The sequence below is a fragment of the Rhea americana genome, unplaced genomic scaffold, assembly GCF_003343005.1.
Source record: "Rhea americana isolate MKP2758 unplaced genomic scaffold, rheAme1 scaffold_47, whole genome shotgun sequence".
NCBI lineage: Eukaryota > Metazoa > Chordata > Aves > Rheiformes > Rheidae > Rhea > Rhea americana.
The window spans coordinates 3,824,474-3,847,595 of NW_028186612.1; the positions used below are offsets into that span (position 1 = coordinate 3,824,474).

Here is a 23,122-nt window from a genome sequence, read left to right on the forward strand (position 1 = left end):
CAAGGGAATGGAAAGCATGAAACTTGCCAATTCATTATGGACAAATGTCTCTTTTCTTTCAGATCTTCCTCCCCCAGTGAAAGAGAAAGATCATTGGCTTCGTGCCACAGTGAGTGCAAGAGATGCACATAGAAGGAAAACAAAGCTGGAGCCATTTTAATTCCTTTTCCTGGTTTCCAGAGAAGCAGTTCAGGTTAGAAACTTTCTCAGAAGCTTCTAATTATTCACTACCTCCAGGAAAAAGATAACGATCCTCTCCCACATCAACGTTTGAATGGAGCGTTATTTAACCTACTGGCTGCGGGGAAGTACAACAGAGTGCCGACATATCCAGGAAAAGGGCATGTATGTTTGGTCATATGTACAAGAGTTTCCTGAGCCCTGTACAGTGCCTGAGTTTAGGAGGTTTACGGGAAGGGTACGGCAGCTGGATAGTTGAAGAGAGACTCTCAAAACAAGGCATTTTCCCACCTGAAATGGAAGATCTGCTTCTTCTTCAGCTAACAACTGTCACTCGTCTTTTGAAGATGCATTAAAAAAAAGAAATAAAAAACCTTGGAGAAAAGAAATCAGGCCACTGCTTCCTATGGAGGATTAGAAGAATCTGGCCAAAGCAGGAGCACTACACTCCTTTGGAGAAAAACTAGAAAATGAGTCAAGGGCTGCGATATATCCACCCTCAGCCAGATATCTTGGGTGCTTAAGTCTGAGGAATTCTCTTCCAGAGTGGTTCCTCTCATCCTCACGTAGGATCTAAGGAGGCAGGTCTACTGAATCTTGGTCAGGTGGGATTCAGTGTCTCCTCAGTCTCCTGGAGAAAGCCTTGGGTGGTGGGCCCAGTCTTCCCACTCTGCCCTCCATCTCTCTCACGGGAGTTCAACCCCATCTGTGGTCCCCAATGATCCCATCTGCAAGTTCTGCCAGAGTGGACTGAACCAAGTAACATGAAGTATAGTTAAACTTAGGCTTTGCAGACTGAGATCTTAGAAGATTTCATCAAACCTGAAGAGTGCTTCCCCTCCAGGGCTTTCTGTTTTGTCAGACAGTCATGGCCATGTTTTCCTAAGGCAGCTACTGCCATAGGTTCCTTCACTCTGGAACTGGTACTTTAGAGACATGCCTAATTATCTATCAGGATCTTATTGGTTTTGGTTATCTAGGTATCAGTGAGATTCCAAAATTAAGAGCCATTTTTCAGACAGCGAGCACCAGTACTCACCTGGCTCAGACTCTTTGACAACTGGGTCTAAGAGTCAGATCTTTGCTTACTGAATATAAGAATTTTATAATTATTGTGTGTGTGTGTGTGCATATACGTGCCTGTGCACACACATACATGTGTGTATGCAAGCTAAAAAGCAGGTTTTCCCTGCTGCATTGTTCAAAAAGTGCTGTTGAATAAGCCCCTGTTATCAGCACCTCTGTCTGACTGTGGTGCAGAAGGGGTGGCTGCTCTAGCTCCGTTCAGACCGGCTGGAGAACTGGTTCCCAGAGCATTAACTTGCAAGTGGGAAGTGGCAAGATTCATATTAACTGTCAAATGGAAGGGACTGTTCCAGTCTTGCTCCAGTTTAGACCTGCAAGCAACACATCAAACTAGGACAGGAGGACCTAGGACTTCTGGATAAAACAGGTTTATGTTTTGGATTGCGAATGAAATGACTTAGACCAAGTGGGGCACTCTGTAAGTAATTCTGCACTTTCCTGGCTGGCATGGCACAAAGCAATGGATTTATTCAGGAAGTAGGTTCATTTCTTCAGCTGCAAAGGAAAGCTTCTCCATCTTAGGGGCATTTGTGTTATTGGGCATAAACACCTCACTTATGTGATACCAACCAATCTAATGCAGGCTACCATGTTCAGAGCAGGGTCCTGAAGCACAGTGTGAGTTCTCTTACATGAGCTTTTAAGTTTTTGAAACAGCCAGACCTCCAGATGACTTCTCAGGAGAATACTAGCAACACTCTCCTCTCCATCTTTTCAGTGGCGGTCACCAGTGTTAGTGTTATCATCTAGGCTTGTGCGAAACCAGAGGAACATCCAGCACCTTGTATGCAGTGTGTTTATTACTGTTTCATTCAGCTCTTGCAACCTAGAGTGGGTTACAAGATCATACTTGGCTCTCCTCAGTGAGTTGTGGGTGCCACTCACAGCTTGTACCTGCATCACTCCACTTTAAGCAACTGCTCCTTGAGGAGACATCTTCCCACCATCCCACTCTGCTGTTGTGCCTTCTTCCTGAGATGGCTGACCCACCTTTCAGTGGCTATTCTCTGTCATGGCAGGAAGAGGGTATAGGTGAAAAGAGGGCAAATATAGATAGGATGGATTATGAAGAGCGAAGAGCAGATGGATACGGGACAATGAAGGTGCCTAGCTTTGCCCCTGTGGCCCCACCAGCTGTATGATGGATAGTGTTGGTGCATCCCATGTGAGTCTGGGTGCTCTGCACTCCTAAGCACTGCTCTCAGTAGGTGTTGCAGGGCACAAAGTAAAGCCCCAGCTGATGGGTCTGTCCACCTCTGTCTGCCCACTGGCATTCATTTGGCATTAAAGGGGAAATCCAGCCCATGCAGGACCCAGTATACAAATGCAGCAGGAAACTGCAATCCCATCTTGCAAAATGAAGGCCAGATTTGAGAGAGCAGCAAGCTAACTGCACGAGGACAAAATAACAAAACATCCCTACTGTAAATAGCACTCTGAACAGCCCCAGGTCCTGAACCCAAATGGGAGACCACCTGGGAACTGAGGACACCTCCATCAGGAGCCAAGCAGGTTGAACACGTGGTGAACATTAGCCCATAGAAACACACTGAAGGGATCCATTAGATCCTTCTGCAATTGCTGAGTTGGGCACAGGGAAAAGAAAAATTATTTCAAAAAGAGAGATTTTCAGATTAAGATGTCTGAAAGAGCCTTAGAGTTTACCTACTTCTGTACCCAGAACTGCCAATGAGAGGTTTGTCTGAGCACAGAGGAGAGTAGCAGACACCTGAAAAATTCAGGATGGGTGAGATCTACCACCCTCCCAAAGAGAAGGTGGATACCTCTACAGTCTCGATCACTCAGAATAGAATATGATTTCTGCCTGTTTCTTATCCTATTCAGCTGTTTTTGTAAGAGCAGTTTTATATAAAGGACCATCCAGAAACCCGTTCTTTCTTTCCAGGGCACAGCAACAGGACAATTTTAGGTAGGAGAGGTTGGCTGCTCTAAATAGCTCATTCCACAGGAACTCAACCTCACGGAGCTCAACCATGCAATTTAGCATCCCCTATGTCTCATGTCTTTGACGTGGCTACACAGTAATAATGAGTTTCACTGTTACTCTACCAAGCACTGAACCAGATAAGCGTGAATAGGCTCAGATAAGGATGGAAAAAAAAAGGTAGGATTTCTATTTCAAGCAAAAGTCTTTGGAAATCAAGGCAACTGGAGCAAATGCACAGCATTCTATGCTGAAAATTAACATTACATCTGAGAGGACATTTCAAATTGAAGGTTGTCAGAGACTTACAGATGATATTCACCCCTTCCTGCATTCTTTTTACACGCAAAATAGTCAATGGAAATGTATAATCATGCAAGATAAATTGTAACTAGGCCAATTTCCAGGATAGTATTATGTGGAAAGGGAGAACATGAAAAGAGAAGATTTAATGCATCTTTGGAGTACATATCCCCATATGACCGTGCAATGTATATTTGTCTGAGAGGCCAACTGAAGCTGACGAATATATGTGAATAAACAAAGAGCTAGAGCAGAGATACTTTAGGTATGGGATGCCCATATTAAAGTCTTTGATTCCTTGCATGATTGGGTATTTCATACATAGCAGATCAGCTTCTAAAGCAGACACTGAAACCCGTGAATTTGTTTCAGTTCAGTCACACAGAACAAATTTCAGAAGGCTGAAAATGCAAGAGAGCTCTGTATGAACACGGGACCTCGAGAAGGGCTAATTATCACATGCTTGTCTTCTGGGAATGACTAAAACAGAGCTGGATTAGGTAGTGCAAAGGCTTCCACTATGCCCCTGGGCTGCCTTTCATTGCACAGAGCTCTGGATCAAAAAGGGGTACAGTGTATCCAGCTCCATCAAAACTGAGAGGAGAGTTGTGGTCCAGCAGGATATGCCTGGACCAGAGCTGAGCATCTGCCCCAGGGGGCAGAGCTTTACTTGGAAATGGCAAGGTCTTAACCTGCTTAACAGCATAGTTCCCTTCCAAGCAGGAGGCAGATGTTGAAGCTGGTCACTTCCCTGGCCGGGGATGAACAAGTGCTGCATGAGCAGTGCTGGAGAGGCAGACTCCAGAACGCATCCACCCCCCCATGAAAGCGAGCCTGAAACGAGGAAGGTCTCAGAGGGTGTCCTCCATGCATGCGAGTCTCAGCCCTTCGGAACAGATGGTAACAACTTTAATGCGTAAAGTCCAATAAAAGATGCACAGTTCCAGGAAACGATCAGCATCCCTGCTGATACTCCTGTGAGTATCTTCAGCACCCTTGGCCACTAAGAGCAGGAGTTTGTTGTCTCAACCTAACCAGGAGCCCCAAGATCCTGGGAAGGTAAAAGACCAGGATGACACCATCTGCAGCCATGGCATGAAACCTTTGCTCCCAGCTGGGAGACCTTAGCAACCGTTACCACAAAACCCTGCCTGCAAAATAACGTCATGAGACCTACATTGCTGTTGGTGGGAAGGGAATCGGAGCAGGAAAAGGGCAGTTTGTTTGTGCGGGGAGGAGGAGGAGGGGAAGGCTCACCTGGCTCTGCCAGAGCAACGTGGGGGAACAGCCAGTGCTTCCCTGATCTGGACTGCGCTGGCTGGTGCCTGCCCTTGCGTTCTGCAAGCAGCAAGCTCCCACCTCACTCTGCGCCGAAGCAACAGGGTATTGTAAAACCCTGCTGAAGAGGAAGGCGGATGCACTCTGGTTGTCTAATCTCTGTTTCTCTTCGCAGGCTCTAATCTACCCATTTAGCTGCAGTGTGTAAAGAGTGCCTGGATGATTCACCACCTAAGTACTACTCTTGTGGGGCCAGTTTGCTCCCGCTGCTGTAACGTTTGTTTACATCTGCGCCAGGGTAGCCTTGAATAAATGTGAACCTCCTACAGATGCTAATTCATACTGCTTCTCCTTTGTGTTAAGTATGTATGTTCTTAATAGACACGCCTAAGAAAAATACTGGCAAGAAAGCCTCAAGCTTAACGCCATTGCAACTCAATTTTCTTTTAGCACAATTTGCATCTCAAATAACAGGATGAGAAAACATCCTGCACCAATAAAGCAAAGCAGCTCAGCTCAGCCTTAGCAGATTTATCAATATTAGATTTATCAGTAAGAACTTCCAATGACTTTTTTCTTGCTGTCTGCGTACATGACCACATTACGAAGGCATTCAAGCAAGTCCCTATGGCAGCAAAACATAAAACAAATCGGGTCAAAACCAAACGCCTTGCTTGTTGTATGAAATCAAAGCCCTATTCTGCAGAAAACTAAACGAAAAGCATGTGTCCTCAGAGCAGCGTGCGCTGATATCTAGACTGGCCAGATTTTCAGAGATCTGAAATATCGACTTATTTCAAGCCCAAGTGCAGTACCAGACATGGTGCAATCAAGATGGCCTCATTCTTTTCAGTAAAGAGATCCTGGTGAATTTTGTTTTAATTTAAACAACTTACTCATGCTGAGGGCGGGGGGGGAGGTTGTTCTTTTCATTGCTTCTTTTTTTTTTTTTTTTTTTTTTTTTTTTATCCCACAGAGTGATCATAAAACAGTTCTGGCCTTTAGAAAGAAAACTGAGAGGATTACAGTAAAGCTGCTTACCTTACCAGAAAGTGCGCAGTGTCCTCCTCGCAGGACCCTCCTCCTCTGCTAAACTCACAGTCTTCTCTCCCCTTTGGCGAGCTAGTTTCAAGGCACTTTTGTTTGCTGTTCTGCTACCTTGTCAGCTAGGGAACAGCAGCGTTCAGTAATTCAATCCTCTACTTAACTGCAGAGACACTCCTACTCCGAGATCACACCCATTCCCAGGCTCGCAGAGGGACAAAGAGGGAGCCAGTACTAGAGAGTTTCAACCAACTTACTCTTTGCATCCAATATCCAGCAGCTCTCAGTTCATGGAGCGCTAATGATTAAGGGCTGTTTTAATTAGAAACCTGTTTGATCCAGATTTGAAAGAGCAGGAGAGTTTTTTCCCCTTTTCTCCGTCTCTGTTGGACAAAGTGAGGCACAGTGATGTTCAGAGCTACGTTAGAAGCTGGGCCCAGGAGTCCCAGCTCCAGCCCCTGATTTTGAAGGGGAAGATCTGGCAGCCAGCTGTTGACATGCAGATTGTCTGAGGTGAGACAACCCGCTCCCGAGCTCCCCGCGATGCAGGGGTCAGTGTCCTGTGGACTGGAGCCCTCTGTGCAGCCTGGGAAACGTGGAGCAGGAGCGAGGACTGCTGGGAAGATTAGTGGCTGAAAGGGGCACATAGCAGAGTATTAGAGCATGCAATCGGGCTGCCTTCCCAGAAGAAAGATAATGATAAACCAGAAAATCCCAGAAAGGCTGGCAATGTTTGCTACAGTCACCTCCCACAGCAGAAGGCTCTCTTCTTTGCTGGAAAAGACTGTAGCTGACAGGTCAGAAGTGGATAGATAACTCACTAGGGGTTTGTGTGTCCCTATCTGGTAGAAGTGATAAACACCCTTGCAAAATCAAATGTGATTAGAGGCCAAAATATCATATCACAGCAGGATGTTCAGGATGCTCAGCCAAGAAGGGATTTCTGATTCTGGTTCTGGTTGTTTCCTTCCCTCCAGCTCTGCCCATTCAGGTGTCAGCACACATGGACAGAAACGGGATGGTCACCTCCTCTGTAAGGTACCGGGAGATTCGTATGCAGCCTCATGTTGTGATTTCATAGCACCTGGTTAGGAAAAGCCAAACAGTATCTGCAAGGGAAAAATGCAGGGCCCCCTCCAAAAGCTGCCCTGATGCCACTGACTGTGGGCTAACTGAAGGGAAACCATGTCCTCTCCGTCCCAACTATTCCTGCCTGACATCTGCACTACACTACTTGCAGCCGGTGGAGGGAACATCCTTCGCTGGAGAGGGGTTCAGGTATCGTTTCCTACTCTGTTGTCGCCAGGCAGCTCTTCCTTCGGGGGCCAAGGCACAGCTACAGTGAGACAGAGCCTGTGGAGATCAGATTGCTGGTTTAGAGAAGGCATTTGCCCTTCATGCAGGCCCCTCTTCTCAAGTCTCACACTGTTGATTTCCTGTATGCTTTCAGGCAGATTGCTCAGACCTAGATCTTCAGAGAAATTCAGAGACCAGCTTTTCACTGTTTTCCCTGGGAAATGAGATTTTGAACATTAATTCTTTCTGACTTCAGTGCTCATCTATGAAACAAGAATAACAACCCTGCCCCACCTTTTGGAGCAGAGGAAAATGGTCACTAGGCCATCTCACATGTAAGAATGAAGATGGTGTACGTGTCAGAGAGATGTAGGAAGGGCTGAGTTTGGAAGGGACCGCTGGAGATCGTCTAGTCCAACCCAACCCTGCTCAAAGTAGGGTCAGCTAGTGCAGGTTATCAAGCACCAAGTCAAATCAGGTTTTGAATATCTCCAAGAATAGAGATTCTGTAATCTATCTCAAGTAGGAACTATCCAAGTTCCTACTTTCCTACCCATGAAGTTTTTCATGTCATATTCTTAATTTTTGAGCAACCCACAGGAACTGGAGGTGAGTATGGGTCAGCTCCTTGGCTAAATCCCAGCCAGATATCAAAATGGGATTAAGAAAACATAGAGTTGCCATGGATCTCAGGCCTTCTTAGGCCTGAGAGATCTGTAATGTGAGGAATTCCAAAAATATCTGGTGGCTGATATACCACTGTTCCCCACTCTTCTTCATTTTCACTGTGAAAAGTAGCAATTAATTCTGGTGAGTTTTTAAGGAGACTGAGTCTGTAGAAATATCTGTAAAGCAGTTTAGAACAATCAGTCCCAAGTGAAAAAAGGAAAGTTTTTCACGAAACGTGCTCATTTAGTGCTGAGCTGCAGGTACTTTTTTTCCCTGCTAATTCTGGTCATGACATGCAGTTACAGAGTACAAAACGTTATTTCCAAGCAGTTTAACTAAGAACTGGTGGAAAACAGAATGACTGACTTTCGTAATTGAGACATGATCTGAGATGTTCCTGTTCAGATCTTCAATTCCAGCTATTTTTTCCACATGCGCGACGCGATGGATTCATATTCTGGTCCCAGGTCTTGGGTTAGTATTCCCAGAGCTTAGAGATCTTGTAGTTTAGGAATTTTTTTTCGTGTGGACAGATGGCAGATGAAAGCCGGTTTCAGTGACCCAGTACAACGCTAAGACATTGAAGACATTGTTACTAGGAGATACTGGGGTAAATCACAAGTTACTGGAAGTAAGACTCTGCCAAAGTGCAAAATAAAGAGGCCCCCATCTGTCTCACTCTTGGCCATTCCACGTGCCTGTGGACAAGGTTAACATTGTGTATGGGGAAACAGGCTCTGCCAAAGATGTGTTTGCAAAATGACACATTGCAAAGGTATTTCCACTCTGTTTTCTGGTATGGCACTCCCGGGGGAAGACAAAAGGGCCAAATCCTGCAGGGTGAGATAACACAGTAGGGATCTCACACTTTGGAAAACCAATGGAAGGAAGTAAAATCATCAAAAATGTACATGCTGCTCAAGAGACCGATGCAAAGACCTGTTGATGCTTATGCAAGTTTAAATGCCCTAACTTGTAACTGCCGAAGGATTGCATGAATTTCTGAGAATGTTTCAGGAGAACTTTCCTTAATCCAAAACCAAATAATATTATTTTTTTACTACGTGTTCCTCATAACCCTCCCTAAGGCATTTTTCTACCTTCAAATGAAGAATCTACAGGGAGACTTTCATGGGCCTGCCAACAGATCTGTACATGCAAACATTGGGGGCTTTTAACTCGCTGAAGTTACTCCCCCAAAAGTACATCTGGGTCAGCCATGGCATCTAATGGTGAGCAAGGCACTGCAAACCGACAGCCATGAGGGGCTAAGCACCAGTTGAAGGATTTGGATCAGCTCTCTTCAAGGGGCATTTTGTTGAGGGAAGGCCCTTTTTGCCACGGGGAAAAGCAACCATGACTTTACCTAGGCCTGGGCCAGCTGAAGTCAGGGTTTGGCATAGAAACCATTTCGTAAGGGAGCACTCTGCAAACACCACCTCACTGGGGAGCACATAGCTGCACCTGATGGGCAATTGTGTTCTGGTTAATGTTTAACCGCAGAAAATGGAAATGTCTCGAGGCAGAGGAAGGTGCCCGAACACCTGAGTGAGCAGCGCTCCTGCACTGCAGATCCCATGGTGCAAAGCTGTGCTGCATGGGCCAAAACACAGTCAAATTTAGCTGCCCTGAGTCATCACATCCTTTCTCCAGTCCACTCGGGTCAATAGCTGTTAGCGCAGAGCGGCACCTTGGTTCCACAGAAGAGCCGTTTCACAACAGCTCTTGGGTAACGATCACTGCTTTCCTTGGAGCCGTGCAAACCGTGAATCTAGATGAGCCAGGGCAGGCCAGGCCAACACCTCTCTTCCCAGTTCTGCAGAAAGGAATGGCCTCCTTGGTAAGCCAAGGACACAAGGATAAATGCCGATTTGAGGCTGGATTTCTTTGATGAAAGATCTAGAGATTCAGTTTGCCTTCCCAGAGCCAACAGCTTGCAGCAGGTCAAGACAGGAGCAATCTCCCTGGCGAAGGGGTTATGGCACTGAGGCAGAAGAAACCTGTACCTGTTGTTCCAATTCATTACTTGCTGATCTAAGTGCAACTCCTATTTTAAGCTGACTATGGTGGGCTGTGAACTGGGGATGTGAGGCTCGTGTTTCCTCAGGCCTATGGGGAAAAGTGCATCTTATAATGCCATAGCACGAGTTGCCAGGGCTTATCCTAAAATACCTGTACTCTTGAAGGTGAGGCACAACTGTAATCTCTATCCACTCTAAATTTTAAGCATTTAATTTAAAAAACAACATCAAAACTACCCCTTTTTGGAAGAGGATATGCCACACACAAATTCCCAAGTGTTTTCCAGCACATGAGTGATTCCTCCCTCCCCAGGATAGTTTGCATCTATTGTAGGGGGCCCAGCTTCAAACTCTGTGTAGCAGTTGCCTGAGAAGATCCATCGCAGTGGTAAGGTACAGACAGTAAGATCAGTGGTGCCAGCCCTAAACATCTCAGGTTGCTGGACAAGGAATATTGATGCATGGTTCACTGAGTAAAAAATTGTAGTCCAAAAGGGGAAATATCTCAGTGAATACAACAGTACTGATGGCAATGATGGGTTGTGACAACAACGATGGAAATGGCCATACTGTGCCAGACCTCCCTTCGTCTTTCTGCATGAGCTCTGGCTGATACTGAAGACTTTGTTATGCAGCAGTCTCTCTCTCTCTCTCTTTTTTTTTTTTTTCCTTTCCCAAAACTGTTTTTGAGGGAATGCAGAGGGAAATCTTCAGGGAAGGATTTCTTCTGCTGGTGAGAGACTCCTGCCTTGAAGCAACTTGAAGCAAAAGACCTTTCAGGAGGTTAATTTGCTACTCGTCTGAGTGCAGAGGCAGCTCAGAAGTCTCTAATCTCTGGAGAAGGCCGGCCATGTATGTGTGCACTGCGGGCGTGGGTTCCTCTGTGCCCCTCTCCGTTTGCTCAGTCGTGCCATGGCCAAGAATTAACAGGTGCACTGAGAAAACCGGATAGCCAAGGTGAGACAGTGACGTGGCACGGGCAAACAACGATGCTGGCTTCCTTCCAAAGAGATAAAGAAGAAAGATTGTGGCAGAGGGGGCCCCATTTTAGATCTAGCCGTGTTCATATCTTTCTTTTTTACGTTAGGAGATTCCCAGAAGCACCCAAGTCTAACAGACCCTTCACCCAGGTCGTCACTGGATCCAGTGCCCAACCCCTGACACTGAAGCCAGAGCTTGGGCAGTTTTTACCAGTTTTGTTCTTGGGTTATCGCCTGACTGTCTGATAGGACGTTTGTACTATAAAAGTTTCCATTTTCTACTGCTGCGGAAAATGAGTCTGGTTTTCCAAGGTGCAGAGAAACTTTAAGGAAGTAGTTGGTGTCAGGTGAAGATCCATCAGGACTGGGCCTGGGTGAAGAGATAGAGTCTGATGGGATGGCCCTCAAGGCAATGTGCTGGACTTCACAGAATCTAACTCTGGGTAAATGATGTGCAGGAGAACAAAATTCCCACTGTACTGTTTTTCTCAGTTTTTCATAAGCTACAATCTGCTGAGATAAGGATCTGGACTGTCAGCTGCTTGTTACTATTATGAAATTACAGACATGTTCTAGAGATCTTAAATCCTGATTCAGCCCTTTGCAAAGCAAATGTTGGTGATTTACAGACACCTAAATTCATAATCCCGTGGTAAACCACCACAGCACACTGCATCCGGAGCATGCAGAGCTGGTCTATACAATATTCCTTGGACCAAAAGGATAGCTGGAAGAAAGGTAGTTACCTAGTGAGAACTTAGCTAGACAACTAATGATACTAAATAAAGGCAACTAACAGTAAACTTGTACTACACAGAGCTGTTATTACTATTCAAATGGTATTATCTAAATTTTAGAGATAGTCTGTGTGCTGAGTTTTTAGCCATCTCATGTCAGTCTTAAGATGGAAGCAGAGATTACCAGTTGCTGCTAGAGGAATCACATCTTGTAGGGAGCAGAGGCTGCAGGTGGATGTGGTGTACTGACCAGTAGTGATCTACAGCCACTGGGATCACCCAAGAGCCAACTTGGTGACTCAGTCATGAAGATCAATCTCCTATTGAGTATCGTGTCACCACCCTGTCTTCAGGCCTCAGTCACAGTACAAAACAGATGTTTTCCCTAGGTAGAGAAGCATGTTTACATTGAAGAGGAAGACAAAGAGGAGAGGAAGACAAAAAGCAGAGAAGAACAGTACAAACATTACAAATGGGACAATTTTGCAAGTTGCTGTATAGACAGTTTAGAAGTTTCACAAAACCTCAGAGACTCTCTGAGCCCTAATGAAAACCTTATGAAACCCAGCAAATTCCAGCACGCTTTGGTCAGGGTCATCAAGCAGAGTCTTTGCAATTTACAGAGTCAGCTGAATCTAGCAGCAAGAATACATTTCATAGCACAGGCTGAACAGCCAGGGAAGATTCAGCAGCACAGTCGCTAGTTAATGGGTGTTTGAACCCGGCAAAGGTTAGCCTGCAGTAGGCCTTGCACAGCAGAGAAGTTGCTTGTCCTGTGGCAGTGACATCTCCTGAAGTCCAGGCCACTTGGGACTGTCCTTCCGTGGGAACTGCACCACGCACAAGCAAGACAAAGGATTAATGAGTTGTTCTCGTGTGTTATATGGCACGTGAAGCAAAGGGAGATTATCCCATTTTGTTTTGTCCAGATGGATTCCACACAAGAACCAGAAAGTCAGCTCAGGTCTCCAATGGCGAACCTACACCTTGCAGGAAACGTGACCCAGGTTTGCCTCCTGCGGGATACAAGATCAGTCCTTTAACACTCAGAGAAACCAGTTGATCCACATGGGTTTAATGGGAATTAAATAATTTGGAGACCAAAAGGTCTAGTTACAGGATATACCAACTTCAGTGGTGAAGACTGCTGGAGTCTCCACCCTTCCGTTACCATTTTTCTTTTCTTTAGCATTCAGATAGATCAGCAGTATTCACCCCTGCGGTTACTCGGTGGCTCACACTGGTGACTATACCTGAGTGCCCACAAAATAACTCCACCCTCTCTTTCTAGTTTAATTTTTAATCTCTGTCATTTCAGTGACCTGGCTGTATGTGTGCCTGCACAAAGTTGTTCTCTGCAAAGGTGTGGGGGAAGGTAATGAATCTTGGAGCCCTAATCTGCTGTGAACGCACACGAGGGCCCCCCTTGAAATCAGAGCCATGGCAGCTGCGTGTCTTCCTTGAAACGATGGTGCCCAGATGTGGTGCCCAAGTATGGGGATATCCGTGAAGCCACATCAAATGGGAGCTCTGCCCTGAGAGAGGCAGTGAGGAGAGGCTTGGGGCTTTGCTCAGGGACTTTTGAGTCTGCTCCCCATGTCTTTCCTTGAAACACGGCAAAAATTTGCAGGGGTAGTCTGGTAGCTGAGTCAAGTTTATCAACTCTTGTTGTTCAAACCTGATGAATGAGGCTAATGAATTTTAAGTCTTGGGGGGTCCAGGGACAAATCAGGCAAGCCACTGAGCCCCGGGACCAATAGGCAGAGCCAAGACCATGTCTGCAGGTCTCTGTTACAGAAGGCAGCCAAGGCGGGGAGCTGTTGTTTGCAGGAATGTGGCCCTGAATGTGCCAACCAGGAAAGAACAAGTAAAATCAATCATTGTAAATGCTGAGAAATTGTCATCTTGTTAAATCTTGCCCCTCCCCTGTTTTTCAGAGTCCCCAAAGGGTACAGAGCACCTTCAACTCCTGATGCACACACTTGCTTCATTACCCCCACATTACATGTTAGTCACGTTGTACTCCTGGAAGGGACTCAAATACTGCTGCAGCAAGCACGATGTGGGCACTGATATTCAAAAGAGCTTCAATTTGGCTGATGAATGAAGATCAGTCACTTTACTAGGCACTGTACACGGTTCTCTGTGCTTCCTGCAGTCTTCTTAGCATTGCCTCTGCATACTTCTTGCAGAATACCCCATGGATCTAAATAGGAGAGCAAATGCAGGGTGGGCTGGAGCAGATGGTGTCAACCAGGACCCATAAAACTTGTCTGATACTCTGAGAAAATGGGAAACAAGGGTCATGAAAACTGTTCAAGGGGAACACAACTTGGTTTATATAATTATAGCTGCTTCAACAGTCGGAGAATTTATGCAGCCACATTTTAGGCAACATCACAGTCTAGAGTTAAGTCACCTCACAGAAAAGGGCCTCAGGAAGTCACAGAACTGAAACCCAGTTCTCCTGTGTCCCCCATATCACCCACTGGGCCATACCTCACTACTGTGTTGCACTTGGAGTTGCAAAGCTGGTCACAAGCTCAGGTGCCAAAGAGCGATGGTCTCCCTCACCCTCCACCATGCTCTGCATGAGAGGCCAGTGAGAAGTTGTGGTATATTCTCAAACCCTCTAATTTTCAGGAAGAAAAATGAGGCTGATGCACCCTAATTCTTTTTGACATGCTTTCGATTATTAGTCAGTACAAATATTGACACCATCTGTTGTTAGCGGGTGAGAGCGTTAACACTGGGTGAGGAGCTCACATGAGCTGAAAGAGTTTTTCCGGGCAGTTCTGGTTACCGTGTTTAAACACTAAGCGACAGACTCGAGTTACGTCGGTAAGAGACTGCAGTTTTTCTACCAGGAGGGAGAGGAAACATTTGGGGCATCTTTGCCCCACTTCCCAACAGAAAGAGGCCAGTTTAGCATTTCTCCTTCCTATGTTTCCTGGCTTTTTTGAACAGCAGCCAGCAGCACTTGCATAAAAAGGCCCATTCTGCAAATCACAATATTTTCTTAGTAGCTCTGGCAGAAATGGAAGGCCTTGGAAGTCACAAAATTGCCTCTTTTAGATATATAGCTTCACTTATTTGGATTATACACGTTGTCCAACAGAGCTCATGGCCAGCAGCTAATGGCGCAGGCTCTGATCTGTAGATGACTGTACAATACAACTAGCATTTCCATTTTTTACCAAAATCATTGGAGACAGAGGATAAAGAGATGCCAGGGAAGACGTAGTGCATGTGAATAAGAGATCGCACCAACATACACAAAAACATTGGCTTCCTGGCCATTTTTTTGTGTAGGTGCTAACTCTGATTTTGGCTCGTTAGGAATCAGGAGCGTCACGTCCTTCACGAATAGGAAAGACGAAGACGATGTTATGGCTCACCAGTACCCAAGCTCAGGAAGGGCAGCTCATTCCCACCTCCACCAGGAAGCTCTTCTTTGTCCTTCAGGGCAGGTCTGCTGTATGGACAGTTTGGGGAGGACTTCTTTTCCCAGAGAGGATCTGAATGAGGCAGGGAATTGACTTCTCTTTACTTAAATGTATTGGAGCGAACTTTTCCTGGCCACAATCCTTCTACTGCAGCATACGGAAATCCAACTCCAGAGAGCATTTTGGGAGACAACCACAAGCAATGCCTTCAGGGTTGCATTCCTGGGCTGGTAGATGAATCATTTTCCAATCATGCAGGGGAAAAGTCTATCACTAACACATGAAGGCCAGGAACCAGTGTCAGAAGGGGATTTAAACAGGATGGACAAGTTTCCAGCTTTTGGACCATGTCTGCAAAGCAGAGCAATTAACACCCCAACATCCGCGTTTGCAGCTCAGAAAAACTGGTTGTGTTGGTCACACTCTTTGCTTCCTCTGTGGGAGGCTGCATGCAGCCCAGTGCTTGATGGTCAGATAAACCTGCCAGGGAAGAAATAAGCTTCCTGCCATTTTAAAAGGATTGCAGTTTGTACCTAGGAAATGCAGAATGGGGAACAGTCCTCCAGAATTGTTTTTTTTTTTTTTTTTTTTTTTTGGCCTCAATTAGTGGCAAAATGATCAAGCTGAGGAAAGCAGCTCTCTCAGCAACATGTTCTACTTTACACAGAAATCACTGATTTTTCAGTAAAAAGCCACACCCCAGCTCTCAGCCATTCCAGCCAAATGCCAAAATGCTTCAAATCTCTGATGACGGAGATTTAAAGCTATTTCTTTACATTCCCCTTCTCCTCTCCTAAGCCACGCTTCCTAGCTGGATTACATATCCCAAAGATGCCTCTGAAGCTGCTTCACCATGGTGCTTTGCACCTCGCACTTTCAGGAAACCAAATAGCAGCAGATTCACATTCAGCTCAGTTGTTAGGTGCAGGGAGCTTTCACAATAGCTGCTTTTGAAGATCATTACTAGTCCGGATGCATTCCCACCTGTCCAAAAAAGATGGACAGGCATATGTCTGCTTCTGGGACAATAAGCAGCATTAGGGTTTTTTGTTTTTTTGTTTCTTTTTCCAGCAGAAATGCATGGTGTCCTGTGGCCTTGGAGACTCTGGCGTGGCCAAGGGAAAGAGGCATCACTTGCAGCACTGTGATGTGGGCAGGGTGTGTATTGCATTTATCCAGATAAGAAGTGCTTCCACTTAAAGCTGGGAAATATTAAGTACTGTTCATGCCTGGCCACTTTCAGAGTCCAGGGAGATTTATACTTCCAGATTACGATAGCTGGATTTGTTCTTCCGTATCTCCACTAAAGGAGACGTTGAATAAAGGATGTATGACCAGTGAAGCAGGATACCTAGAGTAGTTATGAACATACTCAAGATATCCTGCTTCAGTGGTCATATATATTTACAGCTATGACGTGGCTATATGTATTAATGTTCTGATGCGTTGACGAAATCTTTTTTTTTTGCTGAAAATGAAGCTGTTTCTTCTTCTAGACATGAGACAAATTTGACTGACATCCTACTTAAAACAAAGTATTTATCCTGACAAGTGATCTTCATTTTTCTCCTGTCTAGAAGACATTCTCTGTCTGTGCTGCTTTCCTTCCACGTGGGTCATGTTTTTCATGCTGTCACTTTTGTAGCACTGTCAGTCCAGCTTATCAATATTTTTTGCCTTAGAGTGCACTGGCCAAAGCTGAACACAACTCCAACTGAAATTCCTCTGCCATTTATTTCCCAGATCTTACCCAACCTTTTTATTGAACATATTCCTAGAAGGAAACTTCTGTTTTTTTGGAGGTGGTGGTTTGCTGTTTTTGAACTTGTGGCTGTTTTTCTTCAGAAGCACCACGTAAGTGATCCCAGTTCTGCTTGCCATTCACTGCCTTGCCCAGCTTCTCTTCTGCAGTGTGGCTCCCTTCCAAAAAGTCTCTTGGTTTCTATTCATACATTTGATCCCCTCCTACTTCTTTGTGCAGATGAGACAAACACAGTCTCTCTGTTCACGTCCCTAATTTTAATCACCTCTGCGAAATCTTACCTCTACTCCTGAAATACCTGAAAGCAAGACCAATGAAGATGAGTCCAGCACATCTGCTGAATGCTACTCCACACTCTGATTTCTAAATACCAGCACTCCATAAAAGCAGAGGCTATACAGGGAAATGCACTTGAAAAATCTTATAGCCTGTCCTTAGGGTAGGTATCAAACAAGGCAAAACACTCACCTGCTTCATGGTAATTTCGTTGAGCCCAGTGGTTTCAAGATGTTGCTGGGTTAGTTGGTCCCCATCAGCTCTCAGCTGCAGGCATCCTCGCCCTGTTTTGTTCGGAGAGACAGGCTTGTGGCATCTTGCTTACCTGCAGCTTTGGAGATCCCCTTGCCTGGACTGTTTTCCCGATTTGATGGTGTGAACATCTATTAACATGACCACATCAGCAGCCCCACTGAGAAAAATTCAACTGCGTAAGCAACTTCCCCCAAAAGAACAGCAATGTTTAAAATTGTGCCTCTATTTTATCTGCCTCTAGCAAGATAATTTGATTCAGTAAATGTAGTAGCCAAAAGAATACAGGATAGAGTTCTCCCTGTGGGAGACAGTATCAAAAAAATGGATACTTTGAAAGCCCCATAAAGCCCTCCTAGCTTAAAGAGGAGGCAGCAAAAAAAGGGTTGTTTGGTTCCTTTTCACAGGGCTTCGGGCATGACCAAAGCAATTTCTGTTCAGGTTTCCCACTGAGCAGTGCCGTTTGGATCAGGATGGGGGGGCTGAAGGAAGATCGAAGCCACGTCGCCTAGCTCTGGATGTGCAGTAACGGGAGCCACCAGAGGAAAAGGGAAACGGCGTTGGGAGCAGGTACCAGCAGGGAAAACACTGACCTCAAGAATACACAACTTCTGGCCATCGCCACCCAATGGCTTGGGTCCACCCACAATGTAAGGGAATTCTCCCATTTTTTCTCAGCAAAAAGCATCTGGATTCATTGTTCCTGATCTTACATGTTTTCCCACTCAAATAGTAAGCGTTTTATTGAAATGCTTTGAAGTAGCTACCTTTGTTTTCGATCTGAAAGCAAGCCTACGTACCTGAAAACTTGCGCTTCCCCTTCTCCCCCCACCTACATTAGCCTGCTAAAGACCTTGTCTCTTTCTACTGTGCCACTGGGCGTTTTTAATTAGACCCATCAAGATAACTGCTGAACAGACATTTAAGAAAACAAGACTATCTAAACAACACTCTCCAGAGTGTTAGAAAAGGAATTAGATGACATTGTTGCTCGTTTATGAACAAAAGAAAGAACGGTAGAACTGTCTGAAATGTTGAAAATGCAGTAAAAAAATCAGACATTTTCTAATTGCTTGACAACTGGCCGTGAAAATAGGAGAGGTGAATGGAAAATTCATAGGAATTGATAAGTTTGCTTTTTATGTTGCCAAAAGACTGGCATTAAGAAAGTAACTTCAAGCACTTTCAACCAGCTCAATTTGCCATCCTTATAGAAAAGGAATCTCTCTGGAGCATTAAACCACCTGTGTGGTGCTCACCACATACTTGTTAGTTCCCTTCTTGTGCAGGACATACGCTTTCCCAGCACAGGCTTCATCATAACCATCATATTGCATCAAGATGATCACATGCACTACAGCCTCAGCAGTTACCCGGGTTTACACTGGACATTGTACCGCTGGTTTCAGATTGCCAGCTCAGCTAAGAGGGCTTCTGCTGAAAACATCTCATCAAGAGCAGGTCCCTATCGTGAGACAAGAGATGGGACGTTTGTAGACGTTGGTACACGAGCCACCTTGAGGTGACATGCAGCATCTGGAGTCGATACCCATGCAGAAGCAGAGACGGGAGCTGGTTTACAATTTTTTCTCAGGATGTAGAGGATTTACTTTGGCCAGTGAACCCAAGCTCTGTCACAGCATGGGTGATTTAGATTCATTAGATTCAGACTAAAGTTGATGAAAATGTAGGACGTAGAGAAGCAAGATTAAGCTTTTAATAATCTACTTCGTTTATGGCTTAAGCCTTTGAATTTTACCAAGCTGCAGGCCACTGAGCTGGACAGGTTTTCTTTCATTCAGTGTGGTCCCACAGCAAAGCAAGCTCCATGAGGGCAGCAGAGGCACGATGCAGCGCTTAGAGGGTAACACTCTCCTGCTGTCTCCATGTACAGCATGGTTGCCTGAGACTAGAAGTGTCCTTTCCTCACCCATCCACATTTAGGTGGTTTGAACCGCAAGCATATATGAATTTTTCTCAATTACCTCTAAATCAAGCATGTCTCAGCTTCTGCTGACAGAAAGATGGACAATGACCTATGCAGAGGCCAAAGCTCTTTAAGTTTCTAGCACGTGGCTAGTTCATTGGGGAAAAGAGAGAGCAAAGGAGCACTATCGGCTATTTGGCAGATCTGCCTCAAAACGGAGTTTGGAAAATTGCAGTCAGCTGTGAATCTGAAGCAGCTTTTCGGACTGTGCTATTAAAGCACAGGCCTGGGAGACCAATTGCCAGGAACTCAACCCTGTCAGCTGGTGACCCAGCACTGAAAGCACTTGAGGGTGTTTCATCGCAAACAGCCTTTGCAGAGGGAGTACCTGGGTGGAAAGCCCACGGACTCACGAGATACGAGAGGGGACAACACCGTGGGCAAGCTGCAGATCGAGACATGAGAGACCCGACCCCAACGTCCCAGCTCTGCCACAGGTCCCCTACGTGGTCTGGGACAGCTTCTCCTCTTCCTGCGCTCCCTCCACTTCCCCATTGGTAAAATGGGCACGTTGGCTTCCCTCCCAGCAGGCCCTCAATAGACAACTCCCCCTTCGAACGCTGCGTTTCTTACAAGGCTGTCGAGGACTGGGAAGCTGTGACCACCCTCTTCTGCTGTGAAGGCAGAGAAACCTATAAACCATTTTGATTTCTCACCGCAGACCAGAGCGGGAGCTAACCGGAGTTTCACTTCCCTCTGGACTAAGTTTCACTGAATTCTGAATTACTTCACTTGCTGGAGCCATTCTATACATTTATCAAACCAATTCTGTTACCGGAGGATGAACTGTCCTTCTCTTTATGGAGGTTCATAATGAACCGGTTTCTGCTTTGCTAACATCACCCAGTGGTTCTCAGGGGAGAGCTGCTCTAAAACAGAAAAAGATACTAGAAAAGGGAACTTGCTATTACAAAAAATCAGTCACTCTGCTTAAACATTTCCAACCCTCCCCAAAACCAAGCTGTAAATCCATTTTTTGTAGTGACATCCCTAAAGACGTACGAGAAGGCACAGAAATGGTGACTGTGCGTTCTTGCCTGTCAGAAAGCACATCAACCGGTTAAAAGCATGAGAAAGCATCAGAGCTGGCAGCCTGGTTAAGAAGAAAAAGTTAAAGAACTTTGTTTTCTCTTCAAAGAAATGTGACAAAGTTAGCAAAGGCGGTTCTTGGTGCCACCTTATATAAATGAGACAAAACTGCAACCTTCTTAAGAGATACAAGGAATTACTTTATTTTTTTTTTTTTTTATCCTTCAGACAAAGGTGTTTCAGACAATTAAATTCTCCTTAAAGGCAAAAAAAAAAAAAAAAAAAAAAAAAAAAAAAAAAGAAAAGAAAGAGAGAGAGAACATGCCTGCAAGCATCCAAGCAGCTGAAACAACTCGAGGAGAAACAGCATCTTGGAGACACCAGGACCACATTTAATGTTGAGTCATTAACTGGAGGCTGACCTTTTTCCTGCTGTACGTTATTCACTGCAAGCATTGGGAGACGCATCTCAAGGAGTTTTGCTGGTTTTAATTTAAATTCTCCACGATGGTTGGATTACATTAATTGAGTTTGACCTTAATTCTGTGCGTCATGGGGAATACGTACGTGCAGATAATGTAAGTTTTGGAGGAAAAAGAGAATTTCTTTGCGTTGCTAACGGCTGCGCAGGTATTACCTGTATTAGAGCAGCGTCTCCGTTCTGCCGACTCCAGCAGGGCTCCCCGGCGGCAGAGGCTGCACCTGGTAAAAATCAACGTTGCCGCCTACGGAAGGCAGGAATTCAGGGCAGATTTGAATTGCAGCCTAGAACCGAAAGGATTCTCACCACGGGAACGCACGAAAATCCACAGAGCTTGGAACGCAAAAGCCCGGCTTTGCTCCCCAGGATTAACGAGGACCAGATCTGCGGGGAGCTTAATGGGACCAAGCAGGTGTGGAAGTATCTGCAAAGGTATCTGCAGACCCGGAGTAGCCTGGAGTGTGATTACCCACAGCGCTGGGGTTATTGCCAGGGCTTGAATTCCTGCTTGCCCAACTTCTCGCCCTCATAGCACTCCCTTGGCTAATGTTTTGCCTCAGTTAAAAGCAAAGAGAAGCGAAAAAAACCAGCTAGAGAGATGTGACCTTGCTATTCTTCACAGCAGCAGGCACCGTTGCGATTTAAAGGCTGCCTTGTTTCAGGATGGAGGGAATTCAGTTTAGACAGAAAAGACAAGCCGAGCCATACTTCTGTATTAACTCAAAGTCAGATGCAAGGAGAGGTGCTTGGTATTCCAGCAAGTGCTATTTTGCAGGCAGGATTAAATCCCCTGTGCTAAATCCAAGCAGTGAAGGATGGTTTCTAATCTGGAGAAATTGCACTGGGGAGGAAAAAAAAAAAAAAAAAGAGAAAGTGCTCAGGCAAGGAAGTATTCTAATTCTTCTAAAATATACTTCAAAAGCAGGGGGAAACAACCAGGTCAGAGCATGCAAGGAAGCAGCTCGTCCAAGGGAACTTGGTGCATCTGCAGCAGAGCTGCAGCTGGCACCCAGGGCTGATAAAACCAGAGCAAAACGGCAGGGAAAGGCTCCGAGAGAAGGATCGACAGCTTTAAAACCACCCCAGTGCAGGAAACAAGAGATTTCCCAGCTTGTTGGGTGTTTAAAATGAGACGAAGAGCTAGCAGGGACAAGCGCAGGGGGTCAGCGCCACAGACCACCGTTCCCCTCTGTGCTCAGACCGCGGCTCGTCCGCGCAGGGAGCCCAGATTCAGCCTCTCTGGCAGCCCCCACCTCACCCAGCACCCGCAGGAAGCAGCTCAGCTGCCTCCCGCCGTGTTGAAATGTACGTTTTACCGCTTCCCCGCAAATCCGATAGCCCAAACAGCGCCCGCCCAGTCCTAGGCTTCGGGCACAGATACAAGATTTGGCCTCGCTGCTGCAAGAGACCTCGCCGGTCTCCTGGCCCTCGCTGGTGGACATCTCAGCCCCGGCAGATCCGCGCATGCGGAGCGGCGGGGAAGGGGAAGAGGCGCTGGGGGAGCTGCCTCCTTCTACATCTGCTAGTTTGGCACAATTGTTTCTCTCCCCCGTCCCTCCTGCAGATCAACTTTGGTCCGCAATTCTCGTTACGTTCCTCAGCCAAATCCCAAACAATCTGAAGTTTTCCTGCTTTAAAAAAAAAAAAAGAGAAAAAAGTAAAGAGAAAAGCTTTTGGAGGAAAAAAACCATGCTTGAGAAGATATAGCAAAATAATTTTAAACTCAAGTATTCAAGAAACACAGTTTTCCCTTTATTTTCATGCACTGATGTGATGATTCTGCATTTTCATGGAAGAAACAGAAAGCAGTAAATAAAATGAGTACAAACCCTTATCTATCTTGTATCCCGTTGTGAAGCTGTGAATTTGGAAAAGAAACTCAGCATCCACTAAGCAAATGAAGAAATTACCTCTGAAACACTGAGAGAGGTTCTCAGTTGAAGGCAGGAGTTAACCATGGATCTGTGGAGCGGAGCCCAAACAGGACACTAAGATACCAGAGTTTTGGCGACATTACTTGAGATAACGCCTCGTCTTTTCTCAGCGCCTTTGAAAGGCAGCGCTGCACAGCTGCACCATCTCGTGGTCCGACCAAGCCCTGCATGGAAAAGGCCTTTACACCCTTCTTCATTTCAGCAGATCTTTGAACATGGATGAGAAGCCAAGCGCTGCCAGGCTGTAACGGCAGCTTGCCGTGCCACTGTCCGGCATCACATAATCATCCTGCACCTTCAGCCATCTCCAGGGCTTTCTGGCAGCTAATCCTCTTCTCTGCGATGTAATATTCCAGCTTTTCTAGATTTCAAACTGGAACCATCGTGCCCCCTTTCAAACGCTTGCCATCCCCCAG

General features: G+C 45.8%; 1 protein-coding gene across 2 annotated transcripts in view; it reads right to left on the reverse strand.

The window, feature by feature from the left end:
* VILL (villin like) overlaps positions 1-5,909 on the reverse strand; it is a 41,487-nt gene extending 35,578 nt beyond the window's left edge. The window contains exon 1 of one of the 2 annotated variants that reach the window (XM_085316481.1): positions 5,834-5,909. The gene's annotated coding sequence lies outside the window, so the exon portion shown is untranslated. The remainder of the gene's footprint in view (positions 1-5,833) is intronic. The other variant, XM_085316482.1, reaches the window with a different exon arrangement.
* Between the last annotated feature and the right edge of the window lie 17,213 nt (positions 5,910-23,122).